Raw genomic sequence first — 11,988 nt, 5'->3', positions numbered from 1 at the left:
TGGGTAGATTGAAGCAACTGTGAGTGGTGCTGGGATAAGTTTCATAGACGTAACGTGGATCCAAAAAGAGACCTCTGCCACTTTATTTGCTGTAGTGGTGATGAGTAGTACTTTTAATAGTAGTAGTAGGGACTTTTCATCTAGGATGAAGAACGTTCTTGCGTAGGAAATGCTTGACCATTAACCCATCTCTCGTAGGTGCACTTTCAACTTTGACATGTGCCTAGAGAGACTCAAAAATATATTAGTTGCATACAATACTTACTAATTGTTTTACTAAACAGTCACTGTGGTCTTGACTTTGCTACAATCTAAATTCATTCAAATTGGTGCCTCAGCTATTGCCAAACCAAAAGAAAAAATGGCTAAAATAATTCTGTATAGAACTCAAAACTAATTACTTGTAATATAATTTCTTTGAAAAGTGCCGAGCACACTGCCAACCTTAAAAGGCACTCAGCATTATTCTTAAAAATAAATAAATAATAATTTCAGATTTCGTTCATCCCGGGCACTAACCCATCTAACTTCTGGGCATAGACAGCTATATGATAAACAGCAATAATACCCCTCCTTTGTTCACATAATTTTTTTTTTATATGTGAACAATATTACAGAAAGGATAACAGCATTCAAAAAGTAACTAACTATTGTTGCTCGATCTGTAGCTAAACTAACCTGAATCCTTTGGGTATAAAATTTGCATTAAAAACCCTGAAAACACTACTGAATATTGTATAAATATAAGCAGCTATTGTCTTCTGACAGAAACATCCTGTAATATAAGAAATTATAGACACAGATCTAAAAACTTTTTTTTTTTTTTTTTTTCCGGATTGGAACAAGCTTGAAATAACTTTCTGGGCATCCTGCCAAAACCTTGGAACAAAACAGATAAGAAAAAAAACCTGTTAATTACATTGCAATATAATTTGGGACATCTTAAAAATGCAGCTCCTCACACGGCCTGATTACAGAATAAAATGTGACACACAAAAGAAACAAAAATAATACAACAAAAATGACCAAGACATGGCAATGCAAAACTGTTTGATCCTGCCTGCAAACTATATTAATAAACATGTCCCTTTCTTTTATTATCATATCCTAAACTACAGTTAAACCTAATTTGTAGCTACAGAGCTTCGGTTAACTTTCGTGTCTGAAATGTATCTCCGCACATTTTTTACAACTGGAGAAGGGGGGCTGTCTGGGCTGCTATTCTGACTCTCTCCCTCTCTCTCTCTTGACATGGAAATAGAGAAGTTGGAAAAGGATGTCTTTCTGGTTTTAAGAAATCATCGTCTGGCCAGAACGAATAAATCCTCAAAATATACCAGTGACCGGGCTGAATTATAATTTTTTTTTCTTTTTCTCACATTTGCCCATTCTTTGTCCTTCTCTCAATAACCAGTCAAACTCTCCCTTTCCCATTATTGATTAGTTTGTGTTATAGTGGGGGTGTTTCTCACCTTTAAAATTTAAACTTAACATGAGCAATTAATTATGTTCTTATTTCAGAAACATTTGCAAGTACCTAGATAATAATTGTATATATACAATAAACCGACATTCATATTATTCAATGCACATAAAACTTTCACATAGTTAGGATTCACTCAGATTATACAAGCACACAGGGATTACTCAATCAACCTTTTTACCACATTTATAAAATTTAATAAAGCATTTTGGGGAAAAGCTAATTTTCCTACCTTGAATTTACACACAAAACATATTTTCCACTAAGATTTACAATACTTGAGAATCTCAATACCGGAGGGAAAGACCGTCTGAATTTAGACAAAAATATTCTACTAAAAAAAATTCTCTGGTTCTCTTCTTAGGGGCTGGTTTGCAATTACTGGCAAAATATTTTGTCTCTTTACAATTATAGCACTTCCTGTCCTTTCTTTTCCCTTGCTTTCTTAGCTTCTCTGCTCTTTTTTTTTTTTTCATTCTTACGTTATGTTAAATATAAATACAGCAGTTATAACACATTTTTTTTTTATTTTTCCTTCCTCATTTTTTTTTTTTTTTTTAAGCTTTGTTTGACAGACCTGCATAAAACTGTGCCACAGTGTCAGTATTTGATTCTGATTCATCCTGTGACTTTTCCCTGTCCCATGAACGGTCCCTGACAGGGGTTCATTCCTGCCTAGAGTCCGTCTCTTCCCCATCCGTACCGATCTGCCTGGCAGGCATATCAATAGGGACTGGTCTAGGGAGCCTATTGCTTCGGGTTCCCCATGAAGCCATAAGAACTTCTTTATCGGAGACTGCCTCAGAGCCTGTGACCTAGGAAAGGTTAAGGGTCCAGGGTTTTTTTTTAGAACAGGGACACTGGGGTAAATTGGGGCTACCTATGGAAATGGTAATTGTCCCGATGCCATAGGGGCAGGGGGCAAATATGCATTTTGAGAGCTATATATATATAAAAAAAAAAAATTCAGTTGGCAGCACTTAAAAGATGCAATTTTGACACAGGCTGCAGCACATTCCTTATCAGTTTTAACAATGCTAAAATCAACCTCTGCTTCAGCACAATCCTGTGTGTCAGCTTGTTCCCTTATTTGTGATGCCTGCTGTGTTCAAGTTGATATTGGGGGATCCTGTCTTGGAGAATTATACCTTCTGATTTCCTCAGAGAGTTTTATTGAATCAGCCAAAGTGTCAGCTAACACTGCTTCATATTCGCGTTTTTTTAGCAGTGCGAATCGCGTCTTTCCTAGTGGTATTTCTAGGTGTGAGAATGAATGATTGCGGTGTTGCAATAACAGGCTTGCTATCATGTGCGGGTGGTGATGTTATTGCAAATGAATCAGTCAATACGTCTTTAAATTCCTTGAATTCCTCAGTCAGTACCCTTACAGAAGCACAAAACTCTTTAACTCTATTGTTGCTGGCTCCTGCAGATGACTCAGACGTCACAGAAGCTGCTGAAGCAGTGGTTTCTTTAAGTTTACTTAAAGGCAATCGGCTAGTGGGTGATGGTATGTCGGAATGAGATGAATCCGAACTAGAATCTTCCCTTCACTCTCCCCGGAGACAGGGGGTGAACCATGAGATGAAAGTCTTGTGGGGCTTACGACAGTGGGAAGCTGTCTTTTTGGGCTTCCTTTAGAGGACGATATATGATGGTCAGACTCAGAGCGGTGTACCACTTCTGATTCTGCATCGTTTCTCAACTCCCCATATGTGGGTTGAGAGGGCGGTGGGCAAATGCTATTACTCTCCTCCCTACGTAAGGATGCAGGAGGTTTGGGGTGATGACTTGCAGCATAGTGTGATAAAGCTGCCAACATGGTAGGATCCAAACTTGGAAATAGTGGCACAGGTGTGATAGGAGTATACGGGGGTACTTGTAACATCACACAAGGCGGCGGTGTTGGGGGTAAAATATCTGGAGGTAAAAACTCCCATCATTTAGACAATACAATACACACTTGATTAAAATAACCAAAATCAAGCAAGCACTGCACTGTAAAAATATATGAGCAATACGGCTTAACCTTATGCAATTATATACTTATCACTTATGTACTTAGCACTTATATACTTAGCACTTAAATACTTAGCACTTATATAGTTAGCACTTATGCAGTTATATATCTTATATATCTTATCTTATATATATATAAAACATGCAAATGCACAATAATACAGTATTCCCTTAAAAATCCCTTACAATCCTCCTCCCCCCTTTTAAAAAAAAAAATACACTTTTCCCACAGACACTTTAAGAGTTTTTCAAGCAGATAACCACATATATCGCTTGTTCCTTTTCTCTCAGCAGGGACTATAACCCTGTGTATATACCTCCGTCAAGGATTCATGTAATCCTGACTTCACTTTGAGTCCCTTACTCAAGTGTCTCTATATTTTTCCTTAACCTTGAATCATTCGGTGCAGCGGTACCTCTAAAAAACTTCTAAACCTTAAAACATTAAAACCTTAATGGGCTCTTTGGGCAAGGAGACACAGACGGATAATATACAGATAAAATATATATCTTGTACGCTTACCCCGAATGTGGCTTCTGTCCCAAATCTGACACCATGAAAATGACTTCAACCTCTGGAGGCTTTAACCCACTCTTAAAGCGCTGATGATCTGGGAAAACAAAATGGTGGACGAGCTCGGGAGAAGACAGTAATTGAGTCAGACAACCATGAAGCTTTGTCATTTTCTCAGATCTGACTAGAAGGCATAATTACGTATGGCATATGGCATGTGGTTAGTTCCTGAGACTCAAATGTTAGTACAGAATGGTTATAGAAAAATGGTTATCTAGCAATCAAAATGGAGTCCCCCCTTATATGCACATTTTCAATCCCCCCTTTTGTCATGACAATGACAATTAACCTCTAGGATATGGGGGTCTCGTATTGGATTTGAATATTATCATAATCCACTAAAGGTATTTGGACTCTAGTAGTATTAGGTCTAGAGTCATGGATCATATTTGGGAAACTATAAATGGGGGCATTAACGTTCAGTGATGCATATGTGTGATCAACTGACTTACCAAAAGGCATAATCATTTTACATAAAGATAAACACATTAATTTGCAACATGAAATAATAACAACTAATACTACAAATATGCAAACGATAAATATCAGTCCCATAACAATTCTCTTTCCCTCATTTTGTCATGGGTCCATAACCTAACAACTACTATATTGTTTTTGATATTGTTGATATACTTTGTCGTACTGAAATAGTGGTGCAGGTTTTGGGGGTCCGAAGAAAATAAAAAAAAAAATATATATATATATATATATATATATATATATCCACAGGAGTTCTTGTTTGTAGAGAGATATATATCGGTGTGGCTGGTATGATATCTTTTCTGTTTACCAGGTTGACTATTACTACAAAACCTATTACCGATCTCTAAATTACTATTCATACTGCTCTTCTGTAACTACTAGCACATTATGGCGGCTAAAATTTGTGAAAATTGGTGGGGGCCAATTTCTACCGGGAGCGATTGCACAAATATCCATCTTTCACGCATCTTTCATACTGCATTTATTCAGAATGGCAAAACAGAAAAATGGCTGCTATGGTAAAAAATGGCTGACTTATGATCCTTTCCTTGTGGCTGACACACGCCTCTGGGTGACCTCCCACTTTCCTCATAGCCTCATATCCAATCTTCTTAGTCCCCTCTTATTCTTTAGAGACAGTCTATTTAAAGAACAGTTAACCATTGCATAGTCCTGCTGGACCAGGAGATTGTCCAATTGTGCCTTGTCATTCTTTTTTGGCCATTATATCGGCACAGTTGTTTTCTTCTCGGTCTCTTCTTCTGGGAGACTGCTGACATCACCGAAAAGAGGCATAGCGTCGGTGGGGGTGCAACGCACTTCTGGATCAAAGTTTACTGCATATGACACATACATAGAGAGTGATGAGTAGGACAGACACACACACACAAAAGCATCCAATAGCTTCGCTTCCAGAGAACTAATCCAACCACCAAGTCCCAACAAATCCCATCCGTCATCTCTACCTTTAAACACTGGACTATTTTCCCCAAATAACATGACCTGTTCTAGTTGTCGGGTAATATTCTATCTGTCCTCCTATCACAGAGTCAATAACTTCCCTAGGGCAAACTCTTATTTCTACACCCTTCGTAACCAATTTCTTATAGATGGTTCTACAAATGTCTTATTTCATATTGCCTGTTTCTCAAGGGGTTAAATATAACACTTATTTTCCCTGGGGTGCAACCTATTGAATATAGATAGTATATTGGGTTATATTATATATAAAATATGGGCGTTGTTTACTAGGATTCCATTGTGTGACAAAAGGTGTGCATATATGCTATACACAAATCAATAAATACAAAATATCAATTACTAAACAAAATATACCTGTTCCTACACTATCGTCTTTGTGTGCACATTATTTACACAAACCTAATAGACTATACATTTATATTTAAAATAACAAAACCTGTAAAGAAAAAAGATTATTAAAAAGTTCAAAGTTCATATGTTGAGGCCTGGAATTTTGGCTGTGTCTTTAGGCTTTTCCACTTTGGCTATTGGGTAGATTGAAGCAACTGTGAGTGGTGCTGGGATAAGTTTCATAGACGTAACGTGGATCCAAAAAGAGACCTCTGCCACTTTATTTGCTGTAGTGGTGATGAGTAGTACTTTTAATAGTAGTAGTAGGGACTTTTCATCTAGGATGAAGAACGTTCTTGCGTAGGAAATGCTTGACCATTAACCCATCTCTCGTAGGTGCACTTTCAACTTTGACATGTGCCTAGAGAGACTCAAAAATATATTAGTTGCATACAATACTTACTAATTGTTTTACTAAACAGTCACTGTGGTCTTGACTTTGCTACAATCTAAATTCATTCAAATTGGTGCCTCAGCTATTGCCAAACCAAAAGAAAAAATGGCTAAAATAATTCTGTATAGAACTCAAAACTAATTACTTGTAATATAATTTCTTTGAAAAGTGCCGAGCACACTGCCAACCTTAAAAGGCACTCAGCATTATTCTTAAAAATAAATAAATAATAATTTCAGATTTCGTTCATCCCGGGCACTAACCCATCTAACTTCTGGGCATAGACAGCTATATGATAAACAGCAATAATACCCCTCCTTTGTTCACATAATTTTTTTTTATATGTGAACAATATTACAGAAAGGATAACAGCATTCAAAAAGTAACTAACTATTGTTGCTCGATCTGTAGCTAAACAAACCTGAATCCTTTGGGTATAAAATTTGCATTAAAAACCCTGAAAACACTACTGAATATTGTATAAATATAAGCAGCTATTGTCTTCTGACAGAAACATCCTGTAATATAAGAAATTATAGACACAGATTTAAAAACTTTTTTTTTTTTTTTTTCCGGATTGGAACAAGCTTGAAATAACTTTCTGGGCATCCTGCCAAAACCTTGGAACAAAACAGATAAGAAAAAAAAACTGTTAATTACATTGCAATATAATTTGGGACATCTTAAAAATGCAGCTCCTCACACGGCCTGATTACAGAATAAAATGTGACACACAAAAGAAACAAAAATAATACAACAAAAATGACCAAGACATGGCAATGCAAAACTGTTTGATCCTGCCTGCAAACTATATTAATAAACATGTCCCTTTCTTTTATTATCATATCCTAAACTACAGTTAAACCTAATTTGTAGCTACAGAGCTTCGGTTAACTTTCGTGTCTGAAATGTATCTCCGCACATTTTTTACAACTGGAGAAGGGGGGCTGTCTGGGCTGCTATTCTGACTCTCTCTCTCCCTCTCTCTCTCTTGACATGGAAATAGAGAAGTTGGAAAAGGATGTCTTTCTGGTTTTAAGAAATCATCGTCTGGCCAGAACGAATAAATCCTCAAAATATACCAGTGACCGGGCTGAATTATAATTTTTTTTTTCTTTTTCTCACATTTGCCCATTCTTTGTCCTTCTCTCAATAACCAGTCAAACTCTCCCTTTCCCATTATTGATTAGTTTGTGTTATAGTGGGGGTGTTTCTCACCTTTAAAATTTAAACTTAACATGAGCAATTAATTATGTTCTTATTTCAGAAACATTTGCAAGTACCTAGATAATAATTGTATATATACAATAAACCGACATTCATATTATTCAATGCACATAAAACTTTCACATAGTTAGGATTCACTCAGATTATACAAGCACACAGGGATTACTCAATCAACCTTTTTACCACATTTATAAAATTTAATAAAGCATTTTGGGGAAAAGCTAATTTTCCTACCTTGAATTTACACACAAAACATATTTTCCACTAAGATTTACAATACTTGAGAATCTCAATACCGGAGGGAAAGACCGTCTGAATTTAGACAAAAATATTCTACTAAAAAAAATTCTCTGGTTCTCTTCTTAGGGGCTGGTTTGCAATTACTGGCAAAATATTTTGTCTCTTTACAATTATAGCACTTCCTGTCCTTTCTTTTCCCTTGCTTTCTTAGCTTCTCTGCTCTTTTTTTTTTTTCATTCTTACGTTATGTTAAATATAAATACAGCAGTTATAACACATTTTTTTTTTATTTTTCCTTCCTCATTTTTTTTTTTTTTTTTAAGCTTTGTTTGACAGACCTGCATAAAACTGTGCCACAGTGTCAGTATTTGATTCTGATTCATCCTGTGACTTTTCCCTGTCCCATGAACGGTCCCTGACAGGGGTTCATTCCTGCCTAGAGTCCGTCTCTTCCCCATCCGTACCGATCTGCCTGGCAGGCATATCAATAGGGACTGGTCTAGGGAGCCTATTGCTTCGGGTTCCCCATGAAGCCATAAGAACTTCTTTATCGGAGACTGCCTCAGAGCCTGTGACCTAGGAAAGGTTAAGGGTCCAGGGTTTTTTTTTAGAACAGGGACACTGGGGTAAATTGGGGCTACCTATGGAAATGGTAATTGTCCCGATGCCATAGGGGCAGGGGGCAAATATGCATTTTGAGAGCTATATATATATAAAAAAAAAAAATTCAGTTGGCAGCACTTAAAAGATGCAATTTTGACACAGGCTGCAGCACATTCCTTATCAGTTTTAACAATGCTAAAATCAACCTCTGCTTCAGCACAATCCTGTGTGTCAGCTTGTTCCCTTATTTGTGATGCCTGCTGTGTTCAAGTTGATATTGGGGGATCCTGTCTTGGAGAATTATACCTTCTGATTTCCTCAGAGAGTTTTATTGAATCAGCCAAAGTGTCAGCTAACACTGCTTCATATTCGCGTTTTTTTAGCAGTGCGAATCGCGTCTTTCCTAGTGGTATTTCTAGGTGTGAGAATGAATGATTGCGGTGTTGCAATAACAGGCTTGCTATCATGTGCGGGTGGTGATGTTATTGCAAATGAATCAGTCAATACGTCTTTAAATTCCTTGAATTCCTCAGTCAGTACCCTTACAGAAGCACAAAACTCTTTAACTCTATTGTTGCTGGCTCCTGCAGATGACTCAGACGTCACAGAAGCTGCTGAAGCAGTGGTTTCTTTAAGTTTACTTAAAGGCAATCGGCTAGTGGGTGATGGTATGTCGGAATGAGATGAATCTGAACTAGAATCTTCCCTTCACTCTCCCCGGAGACAGGGGGTGAACCATGAGATGAAAGTCTTGTGGGGCTTACGACAGTGGGAAGCTGTCTTTTTGGGCTTCCTTTAGAGGACGATATATGATGGTCAGACTCAGAGCGGTGTACCACTTCTGATTCTGCATCGTTTCTCAACTCCCCATATGTGGGTTGAGAGGGCGGTGGGCAAATGCTATTACTCTCCTCCCTACGTAAGGATGCAGGAGGTTTGGGGTGATGACTTGCAGCATAGTGTGATAAAGCTGCCAACATGGTAGGATCCAAACTTGGAAATAGTGGCACAGGTGTGATAGGAGTATACGGGGGTACTTGTAACATCACACAAGGCGGCGGTGTTGGGGGTAAAATATCTGGAGGTAAAAACTCCCATCATTTAGACAATACAATACACACTTGATTAAAATAACCAAAATCAAGCAAGCACTGCACTGTAAAAATATATGAGCAATACGGCTTAACCTTATGCAATTATATACTTATCACTTATGTACTTAGCACTTATATACTTAGCACTTAAATACTTAGCACTTATATAGTTAGCACTTATGCAGTTATATATCTTATATATCTTATCTTATATATATATAAAACATGCAAATGCACAATAATACAGTATTCCCTTAAAAATCCCTTACAATCCTCCTCCCCCCTTTTAAAAAAAAAAAATACACTTTTCCCACAGACACTTTAAGAGTTTTTCAAGCAGATAACCACATATATCGCTTGTTCCTTTTCTCTCAGCAAGGACTATAACCCTGTGTATATACCTCCGTCAAGGATTCATGTAATCCTGACTTCACTTTGAGTCCCTTACTCAAGTGTCTCTATATTTTTCCTTAACCTTGAATCATTCGGTGCAGCGGTACCTCTAAAAAACTTCTAAACCTTAAAACCTTAAAACCTTAATGGGCTCTTTGGGCAAGGAGACACAGACGGATAATATACAGATAAAATATATATCTTGTACGCTTACCCCGAATGTGGCTTCTGTCCCAAATCTGACACCATGAAAATGACTTCAACCTCTGGAGGCTTTAACCCACTCTTAAAGCGCTGATGATCTGGGAAAACAAAATGGTGGACGAGCTCGGGAGAAGACAGTAATTGAGACAGACAACCATGAAGCTTTGTCATTTTCTCAGATCTGACTAGAAGGCATAATTACGTATGGCATATGGCATGTGGTTAGTTCCTGAGACTCAAATGTTAGTACAGAATGGTTATAGAAAAATGGTTATCTAGCAATCAAAATGGAGTCCCCCTTTATATGCACATCTTTAAGGAAAGAAGGTAAGGATTGGACAATGGGTTGTAGGAACCCATCCACATAACGTGATACACCATCTCCCAAAGATCCAAAACTCGCCACTATAGGCCTGCCAGGAGGGCAGGTCAGTGACTTATGGATCTTTGGGAGATGGTGAAAGATGGGCACTATTGGGCATTGACAATACAGGAAGCCCAATTCTTTATCATTGAGGACACACAGCAACTTGCCCGTATCAAGAAGTGATAGTAGTTCCTTGTTGAACACAGCTGTGGGGTCCCCCATTAGCTTTTTATAGGCACTAACATCTCCTAATTGTCTAAGAGCCTCCTGTTTGTAAGCAGCAGAGGACTGCACTACAACTGCACCCCCTTTGTCAGCATTTTTGATGACAATTGAATGGTCTTGTTCAAGACTAGATAATTCCATTTTCTCATCTCTTGATAGATTACCATGGGGTGCTTTTGGGTTGCGTGCACAGTCCTCTGCTAGTTTCTTAAGATCTTCCTCGACCAATCTCTCGAATGTGGCTATAAATGGCCCTTTTGATGTATATGGAATAAAAGTGGATTTTTTCTTGAATTGAGTATGTCTTTGAACAAAGAAATTGTTTGGTACAGACTCATCATTGGAACTCAAATCATCTTGTTCCAGAAGTAGCCCTTCCATATCTGATATGGCACATAATTCTTTAAAAGATGTTAATGTGTGGCGTGGGTCAGGGTCCAAGACCCCCCTAGTCCCAAAAGGGGGCTGGGAGACCGAGGAAACCTCAACCGCATCACCTCTAGACGTAAAGAATTTTTTAAGGCATAACTTGCGTATGAAACATTGCAAATCAATCATAGCATTGAAAAGTCTGAAGTTATTAAGTGGTGCAAAGTTCAATCCTTTGTTGAAGAGAGATAACTGTCCAGGGGTAAGCGGTTTGTCTGAAATATTAATAACGTTATTGCTATCAGATTCTAAAAGTATTTCTTTCTTTTCATAGCTCCACGCGTATCCCCGTTTCTTCCTCGACCTCCTCGTCCTCTTCCAGAGCCGTTTTTTGCCTCCTTATCTTTCTTCATTGGAAGCCAGTAGCTAGTTTGTCCTGTTGAGTTGGATGTAGAAGGATAATTGATATCCTCTCGTGACCTGCTACTGGATCTCCATGAAGGTGTGTTGTCGTCAAAAGCCACTGATATATTCCTGCCTTCTCCCTCCGATGCATCTGATTCAAAGCTAGATATTTCCGCCGCTCTGCTTTTAAGAATGGATTTACTGGGATTCTTGAAGATTTCTCTGGATCCTTGGGGACAAAAGGAGACTTTCCAGATCTACCTGTGTTGTTAACTGTATAGGATTTCCTCTGCCATACATAAATTTGATTTCTGACATAATCTTGCTTATCGCGTTCAAACTTGATCTGCTTCTTTGTAATCAATTCTTTTTCCATACATTCTAGGTTTTTTGACAAGATCTGGTCATTTCTCTCAAAATTATCCATCTCTTCAAAGGCTTTCAATTTCATCTGCAATGTTTATATATCTTTAACTAATAAAGCAATCTCTTTAGTTTTATGTTTGATTATTAAATCTATCAGTTTAAATGAACACT

This window comes from Ascaphus truei, chromosome 3 (genome assembly GCF_040206685.1).
Source record: "Ascaphus truei isolate aAscTru1 chromosome 3, aAscTru1.hap1, whole genome shotgun sequence".
In the NCBI taxonomy this organism is placed as follows: Eukaryota; Metazoa; Chordata; class Amphibia; order Anura; family Ascaphidae; genus Ascaphus; species Ascaphus truei.
Note: the sequence above shows the minus strand (reverse complement) of the source record.